Here is a 13,107-nt window from a genome sequence, read left to right as displayed (position 1 = left end):
AATTTTGTGGATCCACGCAGATTCCAGAACTTTCCACCACAGAAATGTGCGTTTATTTTTAATAAAGTTTGAGGTTTGCAAGGGATTCTGTGTGACAGAAACTGGAGAGAGCCAGACAAGTCAACGCATTCCCCTGTGTGTCTAGTTTCAAAAATCTACAGCGAGGCACTTTGCAAAAAAGGGTCAGTCTTTACTGTAAAAATGTGGTGTGTCCGCGTAGCGTTTTTGGCCATTTCCTGTCATGGGCACTAGGGTTTCCCACACAAGTGAGGTACCATTTTTCTTGGAAGACTTTAGGGAATGCAGGGTGGGTGGACAGTTGTGGATTCATGCAGATTCCTGAACTTTCCACCAGAAATTTGAGGAAAATTTGTTTTTTTTTGTTGCAAAGTTTGATGTTTGCAAGGGATTCTGAGTAACAGAACCTGGTGAGAGCTAGACAAGTCACTCCATCCTGACTTCCACTGGGTGTCTAGTTTTAAAAAATGTATTGGTTTTGTAGGTTTCCCTAGGCACCGGCAGGGCTTTGGCTCAAAATATGCAGCAGGCTTTTTGCTAAAAAATGTTCAGTTTTCACTGTAAAAATGTGGTGTGTGTGCATGTTGTGTTTTGGGCCATTTTCTCTTGTGGGCACTACACCTACCCACACAAGTTAGGTACCATTTTTATCGGGAGACTTAGTAAAATACAGAGTTATAGAGCAACTGGTACTACCTATTGACTTTTGAAGCATTTCTGCCTTCTAAATGTTAGACAATGTGTAAAAAAAGAAGTCACTTTGAAAAATGTCCTATAATTCACATGCTAGTATAGGTACCCACAGTTTCAAAATAGCTGCTGTTTCTAAACTCTACATTTTGATCCCATTTCAGAAATACATAGGTGTATTTCATACCAATTTTTTTATATTTTCTCAAATGAATTACTATAAAAACACAATAAAAAACCATTGCAACGCTGCTCAGTTATTGGCTCTGGATTCCTCGAGTTCGTGGTAAACCTACAAGTCCTAAATATCTTTGCAAACAGAAGCATCCAGCAGATGTAACGGTAAATTGCATTAAAAAATCTGCCATACTTAGAAGAAGTTACAGCTGTAAACGTTGGCGCAAATGGCAGATTGTTTTCAACTAATTTTCAATTTTTCCTAATTTCAACTGCTATTTTCTAGGAGAAAACCTTAAAGGATCTACACAAATGACCGCTTGCAGAATTAAGAATGATTTTTTACTTCTAAGACCTGTATAGGTTTCCAGGATCCATCCTTGCTTTCATACCCATCTTTACCATTAACTGGAAGGAGGGTGAAAGCAGGAAAAATAGCAAAAATAAGCTGTGTCCCAGTAAAATGCCAACACTGTGTAAAAGATGTTGGTTTTCTGACAAAAGTCTGTCAGTTCCTGAAAGCTGGGAAGATGGTGATTTCAGCATCACAAATCGTTGTTGATACCATTTACAGGGAAAAAACAGACACTTTCATCTGCAGCCTTTTTTCCCATGTTTCCCTCAAAAACAATTTTCCTGTATTTTGTCTAATTTCTGGATCCCCTCCATGGGAATCAACAAATACTGGGTACCTTCAAAATCCTCATGATGTTGGAAGAAAAGGATGCAAATTTGGCATGGGTACCCTATGTAGTCAAAATAAGTTACAGGGGCCTAAGCGCAAACTATGCCGAATAGCCAAAAAAGGCTTTGTCAGGAGGGCGGGTGGTTCATAGGGCATGAGGCCCTGCAGGGAAGGGGTAAATCTTTGTTTAGTTTGTGAATTTGGGGCAGGGGCACTTTTCAAGGAGAAGTACTTGCGCTTATGTGTGAACTGGAAAAGATCAACGCAACATTGGGCATATTTGAAGCTGTTTGTTCGTAGGACAAAAGTAAAGTCCTAATTTAAGTAGTCAGACCTCAGGGTTGGTCAGATTGCATGAGGACAAATTCACTACATTGATTTCTTCATCCATCATTGGCAGAGTCTTTGTCCCATTGTTACAATTTCCATGAGAGATTGATTTTCTGTTTTGTTTGCTCCTTTTTTTTCCTCTCCGCTTTTACCTCTGCCTCTGCCGCTTCCTCTTCTCTTGTCCTCCTGCCAGTTCAGTTGACTCCTTTCCTTTCCCCTCAGTCTAAAGTCTTTCCATAAATCTTATGACTTGCTGATTCCAGTATTTGATGGGCCACTTGTGTCGTCTGCTGAACTGCCGCTTTCACAGGTATTCACAGTTTTTGATTTCAGCCGAGTTGTTGTTTGCGCTGGTCAATGACTGAAGGTTTTGTCTTATTTTTTTATTACATCTTAGGTCATCAGATTTGTGGCTAAATGTCGAGATTCTGCCTACATTGTAGCCCTTTTCGTCCCTCAAGAATTTCCTTTGTTTTTTCATTTGAATTTCTGTCTCGAGTTTAGTAATTTCTCCGAGATTTCTTTCATTTGTTTTCCATAAGTCTCTTTGGTATCAAGTGACAGCAATTCCTTTTTCAGTAATTCAAATTCTTTGAGGATATCGTCTCAATCTTTCCAAGTGTTTCTGATGAGTATCTTCTTCATTTTATTAGATCTTCTAGTAGTGTTGCTCGCCCACTCGTGTCGCATCTCAGAATCTGGGGGTTCGCATGAATGGGCAATAAGAATACGAAGGCCACGTGGAATGCGTAAGCATTTTATGGATATTTCCAATGTGGTAGGTTTCCTCCACTTTGTAGTTTCCTCTTTCTTTAATTTCTCAACATTATAGTATATCTGTTTGATGCTCACATTGGCTCTTGCTTTGCCAGTTTTGCTTTTACTACCAGTAGCGGTCGATGGTGGGAGTGCTGCCGGGTGGTGACATGGGCCGGCGAAGGGGCAGGGTGGGGGGTAGTAAACTATGGAATACGGCCAAATGCAGGTAAGTAAACATGTAAATAAGTAAAACGGATTTTGTTGCACGCCCCACAGCACCAAATTCGATGCAGTGGCAAATCGAAATTCGTTTTATTTATTTATATGTTTACTTACCTGCATTTGGCCGTATTCCATAGTTTACTACGCCCCACTTCACCGCCAGGCAGCACGCCCACCGACCGCTACTGTGTCCTCCTCCTTGTACCATCACTGTTAAAAAAATATTGCTGCAGATACCATGTCAAAAGTATAAATCAAGAAAAGAATAGAGCCGAAACAAAGAGGAAAACGAGGACACTTATTCATTCTGCAAACCAGAGATAGTCGCAATGGCTCCTCTGACTGAAGAACAACTGCACTGAGTATAATATGCAGTTTATTAGCATTGTTGAGTGCGGGGAGGGCCAAAAATACCCAGATAAATGTTTAGTAAGAACAGTGTAAAGAAATGTCAAGCCTTATTATGGGAACATTATTAACATATGTATTCTTGAAGGATAAAGGAAACAACCCCTCACCCATCATAGACTGCCTACTTACATTAATAAGCAAAGTCATTAAGGCTGAAGATTTCTTTAAACTCTTCTTACTAAACCTATTGGGCACTTTTACGGCTTATGATAAAAAAGGCAGGTGTGAACAGGCATTTTTCCTCTGTATCCTCTCTTGTGGGAAGGGGCCAAGCATCACAAGAAGCAAAGCCTCAAAGGATTCACGATTCCCCACCGGTCCTTCAGCAATGGGAATAAATAGCATATCAGACTCTGCACAGCTGTGTGTATGGTTAATGTTATACATTTTTCTTCCCTTTCAATGCATTTTAACGAAAATTAGTTCATTAAAACCAGGATGCAAGTGAGTCAAATGTGTAGCAAGGTAAAATTACAGCTAAGAGAAAGTGTGAATTTTAGGAGAGTTATCTTCTTTAGTACGGTAATATTGGCGTGTAATTCATGAGGCATTAAAATGTGTTTTTCTCACTCACGTTACCTTGGCTGAACTGTGATACAGTGGTTATTTGAATTTACCTTTTGCACTGTAGTAAAAAAGGTGTCAATGCACGTTTAGTTGTGCAGTTGCCCTAAGTTCCATTGGTTATTAGCCCACAGGTAAATGTATTACATTTCTAAAGAAAGATAGATAGATAGATAGATAGATAGATAGATAGATAGATAGATAGATAGATAGATAGATAGATAGATAGATAGATAGATAGATAGATAGACACACACATATGTGTGTGTGTGTGCGTGTGTGTGTGTGTGGGTGTGAGGGGATTGTTTGTAAAACACAATGTACACGTACCTCCTACCATTAAACTGTACAAGCTAATTATGCGATCATATAAGTCACATTTCTACTCATAATAGATTTCACTACAATTTCAGGAACTTTAAAGCTCAATAAGCACTTGTTTGTTTGGCATCTTTCTTATACTTTTAGAAAGCCATTTCGAAAAAGAATTTTAGAACGTATTTTGGTTTTTCTCATAGTGGTGCTATCGACCATTCAAAATCCGCTATCGTGTTCCATTAATCATAGTGGGACTGGAAAGCGTATTTCCTTTTACATTTCTCCTGCCCGGCTAGGTTACTCAGAAGAATTGTGACTTTAAAAAGTCTGACCTTAGTAGTAAACCAGATAAGTAATTTTACCAGTCCTCTCAATGCATTTTTATAGATCAAATAAAAAGAAGTGCATAAAATGTTTTATGGGGGATTTCATAACACTTATAAAAGTTTATCGCTGGTTTCAGTAATAAACTTCCAAATGCTGACAATACAGAAAGAACTAATATACACCAGTCATAGAACTCATTTTGTTGTTTATTAACAGTGTCACAAACAACCTGCTCTTACCTGCTGTGAAAAGATGCCGAACGATTTATGCACATATTATTGTTTTGGGAAAGTGAGCCAATATTAATGAAAGGGCTTTTCTGGATTGCTCTCGTTTACTCTAAATCCAATCGCAAATGTGTAATCTAAAATCATTAGGTTTAATTGAGATTGATTCAGAACACTTCCTCCTCTGAAGTACATTTAAAATGTACATACTAGATTAGCACTCTTGCAGTGAACAGGTAAAGAACACTGAATGTTAAAATGCTGAAATACAACACATTAACCTTTTAGGGACAATAAGCAAGCTTTCGTGTGAATTCAACTATGAATAGTCGGCCATCCTATATGTCCCAGAAAGTTATGGCTTTTATTTTATAGCATTGCTAGAGGAATCTCAAGTTGTAGCCTCTCCGTTCAGTTGTATTAATGCAAGAGGAATGAAAAATCTAACGCCTACTTTGAGACATGTTCCTCAGGAAAATCAGACGTTAACATATGTGTCGTTAATATGCATGGCTTTAACACGGGGTACAATGGGCTGACCTATACAATGCGTTGTAATAGCATGCATAGCTTTGCGACGCATTTATAGAGTAAATCCTCAGGCAACGGTACAGAAATATTAACACAAGATTGCACAATCGACAGAGCTCATGAACCACTGAATTATATAAAGAGTATGAAAATGATTTTATTATCAATATGTAATTCAGACAAAACACGTAAATATACGTAAGAAAAAGGCTCTAAAACGGTTAAATCCAAGCAGCCACATCTCTCATAACCCCTGCCCGTTCATAAACTTCATACGGAAAGTTCAATATAATGATGATGCAATATCTTCTTCTTAAATCTTAACATTTAGAAGAGGAGCTGGCCGAGGCTTTAGGGGCCATGAGGCTCCCCACATTCCCCAGTTTCCCCTTCAGTATGGGTGCCCCGAGTAGACACATGGGAAAAGAATTAATAAAAACTAAGGAGACGAATGTGGCAGCACGGGCCCTGCCCCCACACTGCATCCATATAAAATTAAACATTTTGTAGCTCATGATGGGCACCAGAGCACCTACAAAAATATATGTTTTGAAAAGTAACTATAAAATGAGTGGCAGAGTCTTGTTGGATCATTTGAAAACCTGGGCAACTGAAAACCAGATCCTATCATAATTTCAGAATACAGTTAGACAAGTTCCAGGGACGGCAGATCAGTCCCTGAATCTCCACTTGCTCCTTAGTAAATACATGACTGCCAAGGAGGGCTGTCTCTTCCTAATTTTCATGGATTTATGTGCAGAATTTGACAATGACTTGAGGGAAGAATTGTGTTCCATGGTACTAAGCAAAGGGGCTATCCAAAAAATTGTTTATCTCCTTTCCAAACTCCACACTGATGCGAAGGTAGGATTAGTTTTGAGCCACATAGGGAATGCATGTCTTCCATTAAGATTAGTATTCACAAAAAAATGAGCTCTACCCATTTTACTTTAACATATGCTGTATGTCAAATATTAGGTTGGACAATCTGGCTGAATCATTAACACACTTATAAAGACATTTTAAGAAGATATACTCATTCTTTGATTCATAATTGTTCTTATTTTATATATTACTGGTATATATGTTTTCAATACAAAATATCAGTGTATTACTAAATACATATCCGAACTACAAAAATTATTTTTGGACAAAAACAGATCCAATTGCGCAAACATTCATTCAACACCACTCAACCAACTGACTACTCAAACCATACTCACACCGAACCACAGATGCATACACCACATATATAGAGAGAGAGCTGAATATTCACCAGAGCCCCTCACAATGTCTATTGATGTTCAAAGCGGCCAGTTTAGCCTACTGGGCAATACTGCAAATGATATACATCTCAACCTATTTCATCGTTACTTTAAAGATGCATAATTCAGAGATATCAGAGGAGGTGACTCGTTCAAAAGTGCTGACTCGCGTTTCGGTGGAAGACCCTTTTGTTTTGGATGACCCCATCTTCAGGGCGAGTACGATGTATATGCCAAAATAGGGAGGCAATGGGACCTGTCTAGGCGTATTTAAAGAAGATTATTTATGACTGCCACTCTCGTGAATAGAGAGAGGCTGATTTACTACAGGTGAGGCCAAAGATTTGGATGGGTGTAGTTCAACCAGTTGAAGCTGTGCGCACCAAAATGTAAGTTTGAATAATTCAAAGTGCAGAGTTTTTTTTTTTAAGTTCAGAATGATTTTATTGAAACAATATGCAAACAGAAGAAAGCAGACAAATACAACACAAAAGAAAAATTCTCATATGCGTAAATGATGAAATTGCAAACATAAAATGCAATGATCCAAGGAATAGGAAAGGGGGAGAAAAGGGCGGGAAGGAATGGGGTAGGGGACATATCATAGAATCATAAAATACAACAAAATAGAGTCATAATTAAATTGAATTATAAAGGCCGGTAACACAGGGGAAATTAAGTATCAAAATACAGAATAGAACTAAAGGTCAACGCATTACATACCCAAGAATCATTGCATAATATACGAGTCAATAGGTGACCAAAAAGATTGAAATGATTGCGAATTGTGAACAACGCCTTTAAGAGACAGCTTTGCTCCTTTTCTAGTAAAGATAATCCACGACCACCAGGCATGAACTGAAAGAGAAGAAGCATCTTTCCAACAAAAAGTAATGGATTTTAAAGCAGCTGAGATTAAGAAATTAAATAACTTAGCTTCTGACTCACTAAGAGGATGGGAAAGGGCAACTGATTTACATATTAACATAGCATAAGAAATATCATCTTGTACAGGTAACATTTTTGAAATTACAATCCAAACATCCGATTAAAATTTTCAAATAACTGGGCAATCATACAACATATGACAAAGTGATCCAGAGCTAGAAGTGCAATGCCAACAGACATCAGATGGTAACAATTTTGCATGGCACAATCGAAATGGGGTCCATAGGGCATTAAATAAAATAAAAGCATTAGTTTGATACAAAGACACTGGAAGCCAACCAGAAATACTGTTAAGCCATATTGATGACCATATGTCATCTGATAGGGAAATGGACAATTCATTATTCCAAAAAGACAATATTGTACCAACATTGGAGCCCTGGAAAGAAGTACATTTTTTATAAAATACCGAGACAGCTTTGGGGGATGATGTAACAGCTGCAAGGTAAGTCAACAGATCATTAGTGGTGGAAGAAGGAATACCATTGGGAAAAGAGTCCAAAATTGAATTACATAAAGCTTGGTATTTTACAAAATCAGATGGTGGGATATCAAATTTTAACCGTGGTTGCTCAAAAGGAATAAAAGCAGTACCACAAAAGACATCTTTGAGATAAAAAAAATCCTTTTGAAATCCATGAGGACCAGAAATTAATGTGTCCATTTAGTTTAAGGAAAGCACTGTGCCATAAAGACAAGTGGACTGTGGAGAGTAGGGGCAATTCAAAATTAGAATCCAAATCATTAATTAGTAATCTAGAGGATTTGATAATAGAGGATTTATGAATAACCTTGGATGTAGAGGACGTTGACAGCAAAGAGGGCAGTGAAAAGGGATGAACAATTGAGGATTCAATATCAAGCCAAATTGGAGGTGTGACCATATGAGAGGTTGTAAACCATAAGGAGGTTTGCTTTAAAATAAAAGCTTTATGGTAAAGGTAAAAGTCCGGAATAGCAAAGCCAGCCTGGGACTTAGGGAGTTTTAATTTCTTATAAGCAATACGAGGAACCTTATTAGACCAAAGGAATTTAGATAACAGTCTGTCAATATCGTTATAAAATTTAAGAGGGAACTGAGTGGGAATCATGGCCAATGAGTAGAACATTTTTGGTGCAGCATTCATTTTTATAGCTTCCATTCTACCCCACCAGGTGAGGAAAAGGGGAGACCATTTGGATGTTTTGTTCTTAATATATTCCAGTATAAAGTCACCATTAAGCTTTAAAGTAGCAGGCAACGAGGAGGCAAATAGGATACCTAAGTATTTCAGCTTACTGTTCTGCCAGAGAATATCTGTGTTTGGTAGCATATCCGGGGTACAAAAAGCATTTAAGGGAAAAAATTCTGTTTTACTTACATTTAACTTATAACCAGAAACCACCGAATATTTTCTAATAATGTCTAATAGGGAGGGAACAGAAGAAAGTGGATTACTAATAAACAATAAAACATCATCAGCATAGGCCAAAGTTTTAATCATGACATCATTTATCGCAATCCCCTGAATATTATCATTGCATCTGATATAATTAAGAAAAGGCTCAATTCCTATTAAAAACAATAATGGAGAAAGGGGACAACCCTGCCTAGTACCTCTAAAGAGGGAAAATTGAGTGGAAATTTGATCATTAATAAACAAACGAGCAGTAGGGGCAAAATATAAAGCAGAAATCATACGAATAAAATGGGCACCAACATTAAAGGACAATAAGGTTTGAAATAAAAACTGCCAATGAATTTTATCAAAAGCTTTTTCTGCGTCCAAAGCCATCACTCCCGCAGGGGAAGCAAGAGAAGGACTCCGCTCAATAACGTGTAAGAGGGATCTAGTATTGTTAGCCGAATACCTATTTTTCATAAAACCCGATTGATCTGGATGAATAATGGAGTAAAGAATGGGAGCTAATCTAGTGGCAAGGATTTTGGCATAAAGTTTACAATCCTGGTTTATTAAGGAAATAGGATGATAATTAGCAACCAGGGTAGGGCCCTTATCAGGTTTTGGCAAAACAATGATTAAAGCGTCCGTAAAGGAGCCTGAAATAGTGCCAGAGGAACCAAAATGAGAAAAAAGTGAACTTAAATAAGGTAAGAGGTAAGATTGAAATTCTTTATAAAATTCAGCGGGGATACCATCTGGGCCTGGGGATTTGTTCTTGGGAAGTGATTTGATAGCAAGTAGAATTTCATCAGAAGTAATCGGAGAATCTAAACTTAATCTGTCTGCAGGAGAGACTTGAGGTAATTTGTATTGATTTAAAAAGGAATCAATTAAAGAGTCATCACAGGGTACTGGTTTACTATATAACTGAGAATAAAAATTTAAAAATTCTTGTACAATACCAATATGGGAAATAGCAACTCGACCACTAGGACTACGAATCGATGTTATTTGAGTATTGTCCCTCTTAATACGTAAATAGTTTGCAAAAAGTTTTCCAGATCTATTGGTGTTAAAGCGAAATTTAGCATTAGATTTTGAAGTTGGATTCCTGCTCTAGGACTAAGTATAGCATTAAATTCATAACAAAGCTTCTGCAGTTTAGATTTGTACTGAAGGTCATTAGAAGAAATAAATAAACGTTCATATTTAGCAATCTGTTTTTCCAAATGAGTAATATTAGAGTTAAATTGTTTATTTTCATGTGCCATAATAGAAATAGTGGCACCTCTGACGTAGGCCTTAAAAACGTCCCACCTATTCACAATAGAAGTTGAACCTTCTGGGTTGAATAAAAAATAGTCTTTAATAGTTTGTAAAAGTTTGGACTTATGTTTATCATTGAGAGCTATATTTGTGTTCATATGCCAACGATTTTGCCCAGTAAAAGTAGAGGAAATATTTAACACAAAGGAAATCAACGCATGGTCCGAAACATCAATATTACCTATAACAGGGTTGGTGGCTGATTGAAGTAAAGAAAGTGAAAGCAAAAAATAATCAATTCTGGAATGTGAATTATGGGGATTAGAGAAAAAGGAATACCATTTCTCCGTAGGAAAGTGTAACCTCTATATATCAGTTAATTTGGTTGTGTGAAGGAAGGATTTAAAGGCATGAAACACTTTAGGAGGACGGAATTTTGTAGTGGAAAACCTATCTAGTAACGGATCAATAATTACATTAAAATCCCCCCAACAATCAAAGGGACCTGCCCCAACTTCAGTACCTCAGAAGTTAAAGCAGACCAGAAAGAAGGGTCATCAGCCGTAGGACCATAAACATTAAGCAAAAAGTAAATTGAGTCATGAATTTTAACCTTAACCACTATATATCTGCCTTCTGAGTCTGTAAACTTACTAAGAATCTGACAATGTAACCGTTTTGCAAAGAGAATTGCAAACCCATTTTTTCTTCCCTGCGGAGGGGAGGAAACAATATTATCAACCCATTTTTTCTTCATATAGTGGAGAATTTTATCTTCAACATGCGTTTCTTGAATAAAACAAATGTCAGCTTTACACGCACCCAGGTAATCTAAGATCTTCGTGCGTTTTATCGGATGCCTCAAACATTAAGAGAAACAATTTTAACATTATGAATATTAGCCATTGTGCATTAAGAGAAAAGGACAAAAGAATGATACAGAAAAAGAAGAATGGAGAAACAGCCTTAGAAAAGGAGTGACTCTATGCAGAAAGTAGGAAAAGGAAAGACACAAGAGGAAGAAAGCAAAAAAGAAAAGGAGACAAACAAGGAACATAAATAAGGACAAAGAAATGCACACCCGTTCCACAAGAATGGCCAGAAACCGTTGGAGCCCATGAGTATAAGAATATGCAAAGATGTGACAAGAAAAGTCAGGCTATTCGAAGTCAAGTATTAGGATCCTGAGTTTCCATAGATGGAGGAGCTTGTTGCTCAAGAAACAAACAAAGATCTTCAGGACGTTGAAAAGATTTGGAGACATTGTCTTTCCAGACACGCATCGTTGAAGGATCAAAAAGACCATATTTAAATCCAAGGTGTCGCAGCTGTGGACGATAGGCAGAAAACTCTTTGCGAATAGCAACAGTTTCTTTGGCAAAGTCCTGGTGAATAAAAATGTTGGTCCCATTCACTAATAAGGAAGGAATTTCTCTTGCAGCCTTGCGAATAAGGACCAAATGATGATGACGCAGAACCTTGAAAATCATTTGCCTGGGTTTAGTATGTCTAGGATTCCGATGGGAAGGGACTCCGTGGGCTTTATCAATCTCAAACTTTTCAGCGAATTTTATATTCAAAAGGCCCGGTAGAAGAGATTCAAGATATAAACGACAGCTAGTCCCCTCAACTTCTTCAGGCAAATTAAAAATACGCAGGTTGTATTGCCCTATTACGATTTTCCATGTCCAACAGTTGAGTATGCATTGGAATAATTTTGGCCAGTAAAGGAGTAAAAGTGTCAAGTTTGTTTTTATTATCCTGAATTTTAATGGCATTGTCAGAAATTTTCATTGACATGGAGGCCATATCTTTGCAGGTATTTTTGACTTCTGAAGCAATTGTATCAGTATTCAAGCGTAGTGCTTTAATTTCCTCCAAAATTAGAGCAAAAGCAGGGTCTGAAGACTCTACCATCTTAGACTTTGCTGGAGGAGGCGAAACCTGCCGCTTACGTTTATTAGCATTGGAATTCTTAGAATCCATTTTGAGTTGAGTAATGGCTCTGTAATAGGTGTAAATTGATAAAAAGATAAAAACAGCCTCAAAATGCAAGATGAATGAGGTAATTATCACCAAAAACACCAAAACCCCTAACAAACTCTTAAAAGCAGCAGGTGCAGCAGCTATATTAGGCTGGAGGCGTGGCTAGGCCCAAGCCAGGCTCTGTCACAGAAGTTGCTCCGCCCCCAAGCACTCAAACACGGCAGTACCTGAAGGAGAGACCGGGGTCCAGAACCATGGAGCCAGAAATCGACCTTCCTCCACAAGAAATCGCCCCAAAATCACTCCACAAATCAGGAAGCACTTTATAAGGTAAGCGCCAGCATTTCCGCCGACTTCCTGACACAAAAATCGGCGTTTGAAACGAAGTCGGGCTGAGGGAGTTACGGAGCTCCGGTAATGGCAGCCATCTTGTTTGACGCGCTCGCGCGTCTCCCCAAAGTGCAGAGTTCTGAGTTGAAAGGATGAGCGCATTTGCTACGACGATTCTTCTTTCAATTAGGCAAAGACAAACGCCGTTGGAAAACCGTTAATCAAATGGGGTTCTCAAGGCTCATAGAAAAATGGCCAGCCCCATTTTGCTGGTGTTTGTATTGTTGCCAAACAGGATTCGATAACCTTGATTTACGAAGAAAAGCAGCAAAACTACTCCACGGCGATAAAGCGTCCCGTCAATGGAAAGACGATTTGAAGTTTAGAAAAGGGGTCAGTCAAGGCTGTGTGTTGGCCACTTTTCTCTTCAGCTTTTTCATCAGCGAACTAGATAAATACCCGATGATAATATAAGCACATCCCCCTAGGATAGGGATCCGTCATTTACTGTTCCGAATGAACGTAGATGATTTTGTACTTATAGCTCAAACAGGGAGGAGACACCAGAAATAATTGGACCATTTTGTGGGATTTATGTCTGAATTAGGGCTGCCAACAAATAAAATGAAGTCATATGACATATGTGGGCAAGTGCATAGTAGAATAAC

The sequence above is a fragment of the Lissotriton vulgaris genome, chromosome 3_1 (assembly GCF_964263255.1).
Source record: "Lissotriton vulgaris chromosome 3_1, aLisVul1.2, whole genome shotgun sequence".
NCBI lineage: Eukaryota > Metazoa > Chordata > Amphibia > Caudata > Salamandridae > Lissotriton > Lissotriton vulgaris.
Note: the sequence above shows the minus strand (reverse complement) of the source record.